This window comes from Passer montanus, unplaced genomic scaffold (genome assembly GCF_014805655.1).
Source record: "Passer montanus isolate IOZ18808 unplaced genomic scaffold, ASM1480565v1 scaffold6, whole genome shotgun sequence".
In the NCBI taxonomy this organism is placed as follows: Eukaryota; Metazoa; Chordata; class Aves; order Passeriformes; family Passeridae; genus Passer; species Passer montanus.
In genome coordinates this window covers 16,944,810-16,959,212 of record NW_024371037.1, presented here as the reverse complement: position 1 = coordinate 16,959,212, position 14,403 = coordinate 16,944,810, and the positions used below count along the sequence as shown (strand labels likewise).

General features: G+C 39.7%; 1 protein-coding gene across 1 annotated transcript in view; it reads left to right on the top strand.

The window, feature by feature from the left end:
- PPM1H (protein phosphatase, Mg2+/Mn2+ dependent 1H) overlaps positions 1–14,403 on the top strand; it is a 128,894-nt gene that overhangs the window by 76,295 nt on the left and 38,196 nt on the right. The window lies entirely within an intron of this gene.

Genomic DNA, 14,403 nt, shown 5'->3' with positions numbered 1-14,403 from the left:
GTCAAGTGTGTCCTCACATAGTAGCTGCAAATGTGTGAGGTGATCACCTGTCTGGTCAACAGAACTACCAGCTGAACTACATTCTGTCTCTTCTGCCATTAAATTAGGAATAATAGTGTTTTCTTGTGCTATTGCACTTGAAGTACAGTTGAACCTCTTTCTTTGAGTTGGCTAATTTGCTTTATTGTCTCTTAAAAGTGTACTGTGTAAAACTGGCCATGCAGGACTTATGTTTGAGTAGCCAAGATCTTTGTTCTTAAATGACTGGAACTGGCTGCTTCCAGTTTCCTGAGAATTCCTTCTGTGCTCCCTGAGAGTAGCCTTACCTCCACTGCAGCCTCTGATACCCAAGGGCAAGACACGGCTGTTGGTGGTGATCTGGAGTTGGTGCCAGAGTATTGGTGTAACTGTAGTTAAACATACTAAGTCTTCAAGAAGTTTTGCATGTTCATTAAGTCCACCCAGAATATCTATTCAGAAAAAGGAGGGAGGAAACAAAAGGAAACCATCATCAAGATTGGGTGTTGTTTGAACCAGGATTCAAATTCTCTTTCCTAACATCTTGTTGGTAATGAAGTCCCTCCAGATTATTCAAAATAGTTTGGTTTTGTGTTTCCTAAATGGACCTCACAGAAAGTCTCTTGTATGCTGAGCAGAATTATTCCAAAATCTTTAATTTTCAGCTAAGTTCTTTCCTAGCTCAGAAGAAATTTTGAAGCTTTAAAGTGTAGATCAGTTGGTCTGGGTCTCTCCCACCAAATCCCCTCTTTCCCATTTACGGGGAAAAAAAAACAGTTGTTGCAAAACATCCAGGTTGCTGTCATGACAAAACTGACATTTTAGGACTAGACAAGCCACTCCGAAGTTGTCTGCCCCCTGCCAGGGTGCACAGTGCCTGCCTGTATTTTGAAGACCCCCAGTTATGTAGTCAAGAAATTTTACATGTGTTAGTTGGGAAAAATAAGTTTATTTTTGCTGTCTCATGCCTTGTGTAGTCAACTTTGTGGTTTGTACAGATAAAAGGGAGGGCAGTGAGAAATACAATAAGGAAACTACTTCAAGAAATGGTTACTTGCTGTCGAGAAGAAGGGTGGGTTTGTTTTTTCTCTCAAACAGGGGCCTTTGTCTTGTTGCTGTTGGAACTAGATGATGAAACCCTTAGTTCTTAGTTTCTTTGAGTTCACCTACTCATTTGTGCCTTTCCCCTCTCCTCATTCTTCTTCTTCCCTCTCTGCTACCCCACTGGAAAAAGCCTGCAAATAAGTTTCCCACAGATAGGAATCCATGAGAGAAGGTTTTGAGTGGGAAATGAACATTTTGGGTTCATGCAAACCTAACCAAAGGTTAGGCTTTATAATTTCAGAGAACTTCAAAACAGCAGAAGCTTTTAAAGTGGCGTTTTGAACAGCTTCTGCTGTCAGAGGACCAAGGTATGTGCAACAAACTGTTACTATCACAATGAGACTAAGGAAATGTTAAGTGTGAGACTTGAATAATAATGTACTGTGTGATGCCAGCTATACCTCAGACTTATGTCTGTGGTATTCAGTTTATCCACCAAAGCTTCTCAAATCTAATCATTTCATGCCACGTACCCTGGCAATGTTGTATAGCAGCTGTCCTTTTGTAGTTGATGTGTAATTACATCATGAAAAGACTTTAATTACCATATTACTAAATTACCAGCCAGCAATCCTTTCAGGTTCAGCCCTAGCTCACTTCTGTATGGACTATTAGGCTTCTCCAAGCTGAACACTTTTGGTTGGTGTAAAAGGGAGGAAAAATTGTGGTAATTGTAGGTTTTGTTATGAGCTATTATTGAGCTTGATGTTATGGCATCACTAATGTCAATGATATAATTAAACTTCTGCTAACGATGCAATCACAGTTCTGTAATAATTATATGTTAACTGCACATGATACCAGAGCCCTACTAAAAATGAGGTGATGTATTCAGAGCCTGATAAAAACAACTTGGAAGGAACTGCTTTCATTCTTGAATGGCTTGTCTGATCATTCTTGGACTCTGCCATAAATATACCTATTTGTACAGTCAAAATTCATATATCTGAATATCGGCCAAAACTTTTTCTAATGTTTCTTTCTCTTTCATCTTTTCAGTGATTAGCATTGTCCATGCAAGGTTATCTGATTAGGGACTGATAGTGCTATAGTCAGCTATCCAATGCTTTTTTGGTGAGAATCAAGGCGCTGTGTTTTGCTTACCAGCATGACATATTTGCTATGAAAACTAGGCCATTGGAATAGCTGCTTTTTATTTGTTTTCTTTTTGAAATATGGAGTAATAAATCTTTTCTGGCCATTGTTTTAAATATTGTTTTCAGTTCTATATTGCTAAAGTGACTTTTATGTCTAAACTGCCATGACACGCCTTGTTAACCTCAGTTCTTTTTAGTTTTATGCTCTTTATTAGGATGTTGTTTTATGGCTACTGATGAAGCAGTTGTAAAACAGGGACTTAATGTTTTTACTGATTACTGCCCAATTATTGTATAGCCTCATGCAACATAACATTTGTCCAATATCACTACAATGACTGTAATGCAATATGATGATATTAACCATGTTTGGCACAAGCATTGTTCTGGCTTTTGTGTTGTCTGGAGCTGCTCAGAGACTGCAGGCACTTCCATTTTGTGCTGTGCATGAAGCCACATAGGGAAGCTGTGCCTTTATCGTTATACAAGAAGCAGAACATTGCAAGTTGATTTGACTTTTCCATATACCCTGAAACCCTCACTAAATCTGCAAATGGGTTCTCGGGCCTTTCCTGATTTATTGGCAGAACATGGCATGAAAGCAAAGAGCCTGATGTTTCAAAGGCTCCATAGACTTGCAGGGTCACTGAATTTTTTGCTTTGCTTCATCAGCTCTTTTTTATCATCTTTTTGCCTCCTTGCTTTTGCTTCCCAGTACTTATGTTTTCAGGGCATATTCACACTCTACTTGAATATACCTCCTCATGTCCAGAATAGATTTTCTCCTCCTTTTTGCAAGTGTAAAATTACTGCTAAGGCATTTTGGCTTATTAAATGGTAGGAGCTCATTGAGTGAACATTTTTGTGATGGTTTTGTGTAGGTGCAGGTGAAGTAACTTCATTGGTACTTCAGGAGACCGGGTTGTGGGAGAGTGTGTTCGTAAGAGTCTTCTCCCAGTGTAATAAAATAGTAAATTGAAAATTTACTTTGTTTACTGTTTCAATTATTTTTGGATTTGTGACTTGCATTGAAGCTTACTACATTTATATTTCCTCTTCTTTGTCGTGGTGCTTGTCAGCTGCTTCCCTTATGGTTAGTTCTCATTATAGGAAGTCAGATTTGGGGTTTAATTTGCTTATATGAAATAAATGAGAGTGGCATGGAAACAGCCACGTATCTGCTGACTGGCAGTGTAGCTTAAATAGAATTTCTGAGAAGTCAAATTTGATGATTCTGAGCCATTTTTGTGGTTCATGGTATCTGACCTCTTCCTCGAGGCAGTCCAGCAGGGTTTTTTTTGCCAGAAGTGCTAACACTGTGTAAGGATGGAAACTAAAAAGTGTTCTAATCTATTGCTATTGTAGAATTAGTTTACTTTAGTCTTTGGTTTACTGTCTAGGAAGCTTTAATTTTCTGGTTTTTGTAACTACTCATCTTGTAATCTAAATGGTGTGTATTTTCCCTGTTTTCTGTGGGTAGTCTCAGGCCCAAGCCTTCTCTGTCTCCTTATATCTGTGCATAAACAATAACTCTTGTATTTGCTGGGTTCCCCGATGTTGGAAGGAAAAGGAAGGAATCTGACTCCATGTTCTTAGAAGGCTAATCTACTATTTTATGATCTTATATTAAAGAACATTATACTAAACTATACTAAAGAATACAAAAAGGATACAGACAGAAAGCTAGAAAGAATACTACTTCAAAAGTCATGACTCCTCCAGAGTCTGACACAGCTGGCCCGTAATTGGCCAATAAGTAAAAATAATTCATGTGCAACCAATGAAACAACCACCTCTTGGTAAATAATGTCCAAACACATTCCACAGCTGCAAAACACAGGAGCAGCAAATCAGATAACTACTGTTTTCATTTTTCTCTGAGGCTTCTCAGCTTCCTAAGAGAGAAATCCTGAGCAAGGAGATTTTTCCAGAAAATATGACGGTGACAAATAACTGTGCTTCATACTAGAGACGTCTCTAGAGGAAAGACTAACTTAGTTACTAAGCTTCTCCAGTCTGCAGTATTTGGAAAAGCATTCTTTTTCCTGTCTTCTCCTAAAGATGGGGCCATGCAATCAGTAGGGCTTTCTCTTCATTCTCTGAAGTTCTCATTCCTTCAGATTCTCAGAAGATGTCTTCCCAGAGGCAAGAGCAACGCTTACAAGTTGTAATTTGGCCAATCTATAGTACATCCCATCTTTAGGTTATTATTAATTCTCTGACAGAATCACTTGAAAATAAAAAATGTTTGATCATTTCAGGCAACAGATAACCTAAGTCTGGTTTGCTGTGTAGTGAGGAGAGGCTGAATTCAAAGCAAGGCAAGTCTTTGCCATGTACGTTCTCCTTCCCTGCAGTTTGATAGGTGGAGAAGTCTGAACCTGACTAGCCCAAAATGCTGGAAAAGATTAGCCATGTTCAGGAGCCATGGCCATTTCCTCTCTGTCTGTTCATCCTGTCTGTTTTCGTTAGAAGCATGATCTGTAGGCCTGCAGGAGGCCCTTCTCCCCTTTTCCTACCTGGTCTCCTTCCAGGGAGAAGCAGGAGCACAAGATTCATTGGAATAACAGCAGTCTCAGCTACTGCAGGATTTTGTGCTGGGTAAAGCTTTTGAAGGCACTTCAAGAAACACTTAAGGTGAGGTGTGAAGAGAAGGTGTTGGATCAGTAAGAAGTCATTTCACTCAAATGCTATGTGCAGTGCTATGGAAGAGCATTTTCTAGTTATCCAGTGAATGACAAGTTCCAGGTTACTGGCATGTCATATCCAGCACTGACTTGGCAGAAATTATTAATTTGGTAGCAAATGTTTGCAGGCTTTCAAAACAAAACAAACGTCCAACATCTTTTCCAAACTCCTGTTTTTCCTGGGAGAGCATATGCCTTAGCAATACCTATGGCAACCAGCAGGTATTAAAGCCATTATAAACATTTTCAATGAGGGGTACATTCAGTTAAATCTTTGGTCCTAATCACACAGACATTATCTTGTGTTCCAGATGATGAGGAAGGAGAAGATTCTTGGCTACTCGAGTAATACCAGTAAACTGTAATGCCACAGTTCATTGGTATTCGTTTCCAGGAATAAAGAATTTTATTAACTTTAATTCTCTAATTTTCAGCCTTTAAAAAACAAAGTAAGTTTGTTTGGAGTTTGTTGGAGATTTTTTTCTATCTTTTAAATCTATGCCTTTGTAGCTGACCACAGAGACATGCAAGTTCTTCATTGCAGTGTTGCAGGGCCAGGGCCAAGTTATGGAAAGCAGCCTGGGCACCTTGGTTCTCTAGCTCCCATCTGTACTATGGGAGATGGGGCAGAGGGAGCACCTGAGGTTTGCTTGGTGTATATTTCAATGTCTGCTGTGGTCCTTACTATGCTGAAAAGCTTTTCAAGTCACCTGAATTCGACAAACTGAAGGCAGTCCAGGCTGTTCAGTCTCAGCAGCAGCTATGCAGTGCTGCTGGAGCCCTGCTCCTGGGACTTTTAGTGATGGCTCTGGTCACTTCTTTGTGGGTGTATGAAGCCAGGCTTGGGTAAAAATTTACCCATGAAAAGTGAACAGAGAGCGTGAGTTGCAATCTTTGCTTTTACATCTCAGTCCAGCTTGTTCCAATATCCTGCAACTGGTACCAAGTTAAGCAGAAAAGCTGAGATCAAAGCAGATATGACTTTAGGTGCTAAAGTCATTCTTTTTGTCCATGGTAAGACAGTGAAGAGTAGAGAGATAAAAAATCCTTGTTGCTTTCATCTTACATGGGCAGCCATATCCCAGCCATATTACTAGCAAAATAAACACTGACTTGCACAGCAATGCCTTCATCCACTAAGCCCAGGTTTAGTTGCCATAGTAACTTGTCTTGGAGATGAATGTGATATCCTGGACAGCAGGGAAAAAGACTTTGATTCCACAGATAGCAGTCCTGAGGCTCAGAGCTGGCCACAGAGATGTGCATTTCTTTGTTCATTTCCCTGGCATGGCCTGAGTAATTGGTAGCACGTTGTTCAGCTGTGATACAGAAACGTGGTGGTCTGTCATCAGTGCAGCCTTGTACTTTGCTGTGTTCAGATGAAGAATACACTGAAATCATCAGGGAAAAATGAATCCTAAGAGATGTAAATCTCCAGCTTAAGGGCATTGGAGCCAGTGGTGGGCAGTTTTTGTGTGCTAGTAGTGTCACTATAAACTGGTTTGTAATAGCTTTCTAGCTGCCAGCTGAAGCCCTTTCTGAAAGAGTGATGTGTTGAGATGTAAACCAGGAAAGTAATTAATTACAGAGCGTTTTAGTTTAGTTCATTCACTTTTGGGTTAATACTACTGGCGCTGGAGTAGACATTACTGCAAGTGTATAGGTAAACTTATAAAGTCTCTACTTCAATAGCAAAAGTTACTTTCCTGATTAATTAAACCAGAACATTGCATACATACCGCCAGTGCCATCACCTTAGTGGAGGGTGGGCATAACAAAAAAATATATAATTAGCCCTAAAATAAAGCACAGTTAATAAAGTGAACTGCTAATAATAGCTCCATGCTTAGATTTCATCAGCCAAGCAACACACTTGAGGACCTAAACGAGAGCAGGGAATTCACTCACGGTAGAGTCTCATGGGAGTGGAGCTGCAGCCCACTGAAGAGGCACTGACAACTAGAAGCATACCGCTCCAGGGGTCAAAAATGATGGGGCAACGTGTCTTCTCCAAGCTATTTCCTCTGTGGACAGCCTGCAAGCTCAGCATTACATTTAATTTTAAACTGTAGAGTAGTGATGCAGAAACAACTGAAGTAATTTAGTTCCATTGTTGGTGACAGCTAGGTACTTCTCATTGTTAGATGCAGTATATAGGACAGACTGCCAGCAATAGAAAATCCTTTTAACTGCTGCTTACTAAGTTGTTATGAATACATGAGATGGAATATATGAATACATGAGATGGAATACCAGATCAGTTCTAAAAATTCTGATTTCTGTTATTTTTGGTGGCAGTAAGGAAAATCCTGACTGGCTCAGGTGCCATTGAACATGAGAAGTAAGCCCTTCCATGGAAATCTGTGTTATTCTGCTTACAGAAACAGTTTCTATTTGCCTATTTGTGGTGCTGTGTTAAAAATAATACGATTAATTCAGTAAAATTAGACCACCAGAATAGTGGCTTTAGAGTATTTCAGCAGCCTTGTTGTGCCCAGAGGCCTTCTCCAAAGCAATCACTAAGCAAGCACTAGAAATATAAATATTAATGAGTCAGGTAATTGGAAACAGCATAAAGCTCTACATGTGTGTGTACAGGAACAGCTCATGTGCTTGCAGGTGCCTCTGAAAGACAACTTTCAGGGGAGTTTTCAGGAACTGGAATACATAATTTCTTTCTCTGCTTCTTTTCAAAGACAGGAGGAGTTTCTCATCTTGCCACAGGAGAGGTATAGCATGCTTGGCTCCATACTGTGGCAAAGACATGAAGAAAGGACCTTCATGTCTTTGCACATGAAATTCTTAGGAGTGCGCAGTGTCCTGGCGTGTGCCCAGAGGCCTTCTCCAAAGCAATCACTAAGCAAGCACTAGAAATATAAATATTAATGAGTCAGGTAATTGGAAACAGCATAAAGCTCTACATGTGTGTGTACAGGAACAGCTCATGTGCTTGCAGGTGCCTCTGAAAGACAACTTTCAGGGGAGTTTTCAGGAACTGGAATACATAATTTCTTTCTCTGCTTCTTTTCAAAGACAGGAGGAGTTTCTCATCTTGCCACAGGAGAGGTATAGCATGCTTGGCTCCATACTGTGGCAAAGACATGAAGAAAGGACATGAAATTCTTAGGAGTGCCCAGTGTCCTGGCAGGGCAAGGGCTTCACTTGGCAGTTGTGCTGCTGAGATACTAACTCCTGGAGCAGCTGGGGTGGCTGGCAGTCTGCAAAAAGCCTTAGCAGAAGTTTGGGAGTGATCTTCATTGTTCTGGCAGGAAATGCCAAAGCACGCTCCTGTAGGAAATTACTTTTGCAATACTTCACCGAGGCAAGTTCTCACACCTTTTATTGGCTTGAGGGAGCTGAAGTTCCCCCAAGTGATGAATGAAAGTGTCTGAGCAGCCTGCTATAACCCACAATGTAACATGAAACTATATTGTCACAGGAAGAGCCACAAGCAGAGAGAGTCTACTCCCGCTTAATGTTGGCTTTGTTTGGCTGAAAGAAAAATGTTCCAGTGTTTCTATCCTGTCACAACGTTTCTGTGAGCAGGCTCATGTTTGTGCTGGAAAATATGAAGAGATCAGGGTGGCATGACTGTTGAGTGGCAGTACATAGAAAATGAGGACAGAGACCATTTTCACTGGTTCTACTCCTTTCCTGGTTTGTTGTTTGTTTTCTTCTTGATACTGATGCCAAGTAAGTGTTGGGACATTATCTTAAGTATTACGGGTGGGAGGCAGGGAGGGTGTTTTTTCCTTTGGTATTGCTGAGGGTTGCTGCTTCCACCTGAGTTTTATGGTGATGGATATGTCATCACTGAAACCTGTTTTATTGCCAGCTAAATGTTATATAATAGTTTGTTCCACTATCCCCAGCCTGCCTTAATTCATAAAATTAAGGAAATAGTTTAAAGGCTTTGCACTATACTACCACGTTGTTAGTGAGTACATGGGATGGAATATGAGATCAGTTCCATACTTATTGCCAGTGCAGTGAGGTGTTTGTACACCTGGTTTCTAAAGAAACATTGAGAAATGGATCTAGATGGGACTAAGTGAGAGTAATTCAGTTTGAAGAAGTAAAACCAAGGTACCAGTGTTGAATGTATTAAAAGTCATCAGTAATCATAATGGCAGTAAGTTCCAGTACGTCATTTACAGAAGAGAAAAACATTTCTCATTTTAATTGTTTTGTAGTCATTGTCTTTCACTTCTTAGCAATTAAGAAAAGGTAAAGAAATTAAAAAAAAAGCACAACTGGTTTGACACTTAGCAACTATTAGCATTGATCTTCCCTGGATTGTTTAAATATATGCATTTAGTTACAAAAATAAACAAGTACCCATACAGACTGATTTCATAGTTCTAGGATTTACTTTCTTTTTTCCACAGCTATCTTGTGACACGCCTAATTAAAATCTACTGCTTAGTTCGCCTTTTAATATACTAAAACCCTGCCTTATTCTTTCTGTCAGTTTAATCCCTCTTTCTTTTTCACTGACACATTTCTAATACCTTTGCAGGCAAGCCAGACACTTCTGCTTCATCTGCACTGAATCCACATGCTTAACACCTTTTGACAAAATGGATGCAGCCTCCCTGTGGCTTGGAATTGATATACACTGTCAAAAAGGGTTTTCTGAATGGTCTTTCTCTGTCACCTTTACCAGATTTTTATCCTGTGTTGTAGAAATGTGCAGTTTAATGTTGCGTTTCAAATCATTTTTGCCTGAAAAAGTGTGTAATGGAATCAGGGTGTCCCCTGAATACTCCTAACAGTTGGAGATGTCTCTTTGTTTTGAACAATGGAATCCCAATAGACCTGTGACAGCAGTGGAATTACACTCTTGATCTTGTTCACTAAAGTGTTGCTTTCTCTGTATGATGAAATAAGAGTAACCAACAAGAGCTTCCTCTAAAATGTATGAGTTTCCTCTATTTGTTTCTCATAAGAAACATATAAAGGACACTGCAATTTTCAGCTGATTGTCTTTTCCACAAAAGAAAAAACAAACAAATAAACCCAAAGTCCTGCTTGATTCAAGAAGAGGTGGTAGTTGTTAGCCACATTAAAAATGCAAAAGCAGTTGATACATCAATATTTTCCCTAAGCCAGTGTTGCTACATTCTGAGCATCACAGGAGCAGTACAGCTCAGTGGCAGATTTTTATCTTGTTGTTGCTTCCTTCTGCATGTATTTTAAATTGAATGTATACTAAGGCATCAAATACAATTTCTAAGTATTGAATCTGAATATAGAAAATAACCATATACTTAATGTTTTATGTGAATTTAGGTGATCGTTATGGACTACACAGTCATGTCAATCCAAAAGTTAAATACACTGTTTTGTGCAGATGCACATGCAGCCTTTTAAGCTCCTGGTGTTTCTTTTCATTTGCCTGTGACTGAGCATAGACAGCTGTAGGATTTACCATGACTGCTGGTCCTGCCTTGTGCATTGAGCCACTGGCACATCTCTTGCACTCTATTTACTTATTCACGGTGTGGCTTCTCTCTGGAGCAGAAGAACTCGAGAGGCCAGAAGAGATACAAAATCAGATTCTTGTTTCTTCCATTTTAGGCTACTTCAGCTGTGTTTTGGGGAGATTTTTCTCCAAAATATCTGTTTACTGTGAATATCCCAGCTCTGGAGTAGCAAACATACTTTCATTGTCATGCAGAGCATGTGAAATGCAATGGCAGGTACAATCCTGTAGTTCCTGTGGGTGGGGAGTTAGGGTTCAAAAGAGAGAAAAGGACTCAGGAAAGTCTAGTCTGTTTTTAGAAGAGACCAGAATAAGTGACATACTGGCCTCCATGGCCTCAAGACTTCAGAGCAGTTTCTTACTGTAGACAATGCTGTGTGGAGAGGGCATCAGAGCATGAAGGGCAATGCACTGAGGAGGCTGCAGATCTGTAACTCCTGATTTCCAATCCTGCCAAAAAAAGCCTTTGTTTTTTTAATTACTATTTCATTGGTGATATAAATTAATGATTAGTATGGGTCTGAAGCAACCTTGTCATCAGAGAATATTTGGTTAGTGTTGACATACTTGTTTCTCTGCAAACATGAATCATCCATCTGTCTTTGGCAGGCTCGCCCTGTGGCTCTGCTATAATGTGTTTCACCAGTGTGGTGGAAATTAAAATGTCACTATTAAACATGGCAAAATCAGATGCTGTCTGGGCACCACGTCTATTCAAGGAGTTCTTGCTTCCTATGTAGTTATTTCTGACAGTTTAATAGGACAGCTGTATTCTGGCATAAAACAATACATTCACATATCCTCAATACATGGGGAGTTAAATGCTTTCAGAACACTATTTCCTTGCATACATGAGTGTTTCATGCATGGCAGAAGCAGTAATGCTCATGTAACACCGTGTTGCTGCTTAGGCCATTAGGAAGTGTAAAGTCAAAATTAATTGTCCTGCAGGACCATATAGAGTGGGTCTCTAAAAGCAGTTGCTGGAGCTGTTTGCAGCTGCTGCATCAGCCAGGCTCCTTCCTCGTGAGCAGTTATTGACTCTGGGCTACTGAGTTCAGGACTCTGGAGGTTGCTCAGTGGAAAAAGCCTTCAGTTGCTGCTTGGCAGCTCTGTCACTGCAAGGTCATGGAAAGGGCACGTCAGTCTCCAAACCCAATTAGGGCCTTATTCGGCACCTTTTCAATCACAGGGGAAAATACCACTGAGCAGGGTGCCTCCCAGGCCAGGCTTTTGTACCCAGTCTCCTCAGTGATACAGCCAACAAATGTGTCCCTTTTTGTCACTTGAGCCGTCAGAAATACACTTTGCTGTTGTGAAACAGCTAAGCAGTTAGTGCAGAAAGGTAAAGAGCCCAGTATGGGCTTATAAGCTCACCATAGTTGAATTTGGACCAGTGCCTTGTACGTGTATGTCTGTGTCCCTCCCTTTACTCATATCTAGAGCTGTCTCATTCTTCAAATCAAATCATTTGACTCATATGAACAGCTGTAACTTGCAAGTTGAATAAAGTCCAACTGCTGAAAACATTAATGAAAAACATAAAACTCTCTTTTACCGCATATCAACAGTATTGCTTTAATTCCTCCCCCTCTGATGATTTTTTTGTGTGTGTGTGCTAGGTTGTGCTTTTCATCCCAGGTGGCTGCCAATTCTGGTGAAAATAAGTTGAGCTATGAAAGGTTGACCCACTCGCCTCTGAATTGCTTTTTATATGATGTGAATCCCTCAGGGCCCAATTCTACCCACAGAAGTGAGAATGACAGCTTTCAAAATATATATGAAGTATGTAGTGTGCACAAAGAAAAGGTGAACCCCAGACTGGTCTGAGTGGTCTTTAAAATATGGATTTCCTGTGAAATGGTGATTAAAGAGGAAGCAAAGAATAATTAGAAAATTACCCTGATGTACTAGCAGTTATGCCAATGTGTGGTTTTATATTAGCTCTTTCAGACAAGCAAAAGATCAGAAAATCCCTTATGACTCACTTAAACTAGTGTGTAAAATTTGGTTTAGAGTCTAATCAGGTCCTTTCATCAGTCTAGACTAGATTGTCAGAGTACATACTCTGTACTAAACCCACAGACCCCTTAAGCAGAGGCCTACTCAAGTGAATCAAATAACATATTAAAAAGTTATATAAAATGTTCACTGTCTGAGTAAATTAATCTCATTCAAAGCTGAATACCTTAGGAATTGCAAAAATAAAAGCAGAATTGTTGCAGAAGAGAGGTGTTAGCGTTCTTAATTCATATTTAAACGACTGTTTCAGAAATGCAAAAGAAAAAAATTCAGCAAACTTTTATTATTTTTGATTGGATTGGCATTTTTGTAAGTCTGTAGTCAGATTTCCTAAAGGAGGAAAAATAATCTGTCAAAAATTATGCACAAATGTTTTTGGAAATTAAAGAGTTGCAACTTCTATGTCTGTCCCAAGTACACAATATCGGTTTTAATTAAGGACGAGTGGGAACATTCAGTATGTAGGCTGCACTCTTGCCACCTCTAATTTCTACACAGAATTATTTTTAAGGAAGTGCTATGAAGTCCAAGAGCAGTAGATTTGTTACTTTTCAAAGCAAAGCCATTTTGCCTTCATTGCCAGAGCTTCTTCACACATCTGCCAATGTCGTACCATCCTGAACCTGTCTGCTCTTTCCCACATGAATCTCAGGAATGTGAGATTTTACTCATAGGTAATGCTCCTGCTTTCTGCATACTAGCAGTAGTAGATGACAATTTGGAGGCAATTTTAGTCAAATGACCAATCCACAAGACTTGGAAATCTGTCTAGCACCACTAATCTTGGAAATTCAGGTTTGTACCTGAGTTGATTTTCTCAAGATGCCTGGGTTTTGAATTTAGAAATTTAAGTTTTCAGTCTTTTTGTGTCTGCTGTATTTGTTGGTTGCATTCCAGTGGCATCAGAACACCTGGCATAGAGGCAATGACAGTAAATCAATCAAAAGGTCAAGGGAGGTAAGATAGCTCATACATAGGACATCAGTGGGGTGAAAATATTGCAGAAGTGGGACCATTTAAAACATAGAGAAACTGGAATCCAAATGGCAAATACTTCTTCTAGCTACACCAAATTCTGTCTAAATTCAACATGAGTGCTGTTATCCAAACACTGAATTAATCTACTGATGGCTGAGAAACAGTTCCACAGCAGGCATTAAAGTCTTTGGGATGATACATAGTTTATCGAAAGTGCCAGGCATTGCTCTACTTACAGAGCTGCCTAAATAATGGAAAGATAAAGGAACATAGTTCTGTGAGTGAATACATGAATGCAGAATGTAGTAGAAACATTGGGTAAATCCTTCCCTCCTGTGACTTGTCTTCCAGCCAGTGGCATTACACCAGGGAAAGATTGGACCATATTTTGTGTGCAGCATATCAGATTGTTAAGAGGCAACAGGCAGGTGTTTGAGAAAATTTTCTCTCTGTGGTTTGCAGAACTGTATATCAAATCTCCTGACTAATCTACAGTCATACCATTACCTACCATCTTTCAGCACGTAACTAGGTAAATTTGTGTTAAATAGGATTAGAAATGTTCTGACATGACATATGACCAATTAATGATTGGAAAGTGCTTGGATGAGTCATTTGAAGCCAGTAGTTTAGACAGTGTCAGCCACAACTGGTATTAAAACCTGCAAAGAATTGTTCAACAATCAGTGATTCTGCAGCATCTCCTCTGGGTGTCTGCATTTCACTTAATAAAGATACCCTGTAGACATCAATTGAAATAACTCTTGCCTTTGTTGCTTGGATGTTTTTGTGAGCTCTAAAATGAACTCAGCTTATACAAGTATACTTTGTTACCCAGCCTAAAGGATGCAGGGCAGGAATTATCCTGTTCTGCTGACAACCTGAGTAGAAAAGAAATGGCTTTATTTGACTGTAATTCTGAATAGAATAAGTGTGTGGCTGTACCCTGTGGTTTTTCTGGGGGTTTTTTACTTTCTTTTTTTTTCTGTGCTGATGATGTTTTATTACTTTT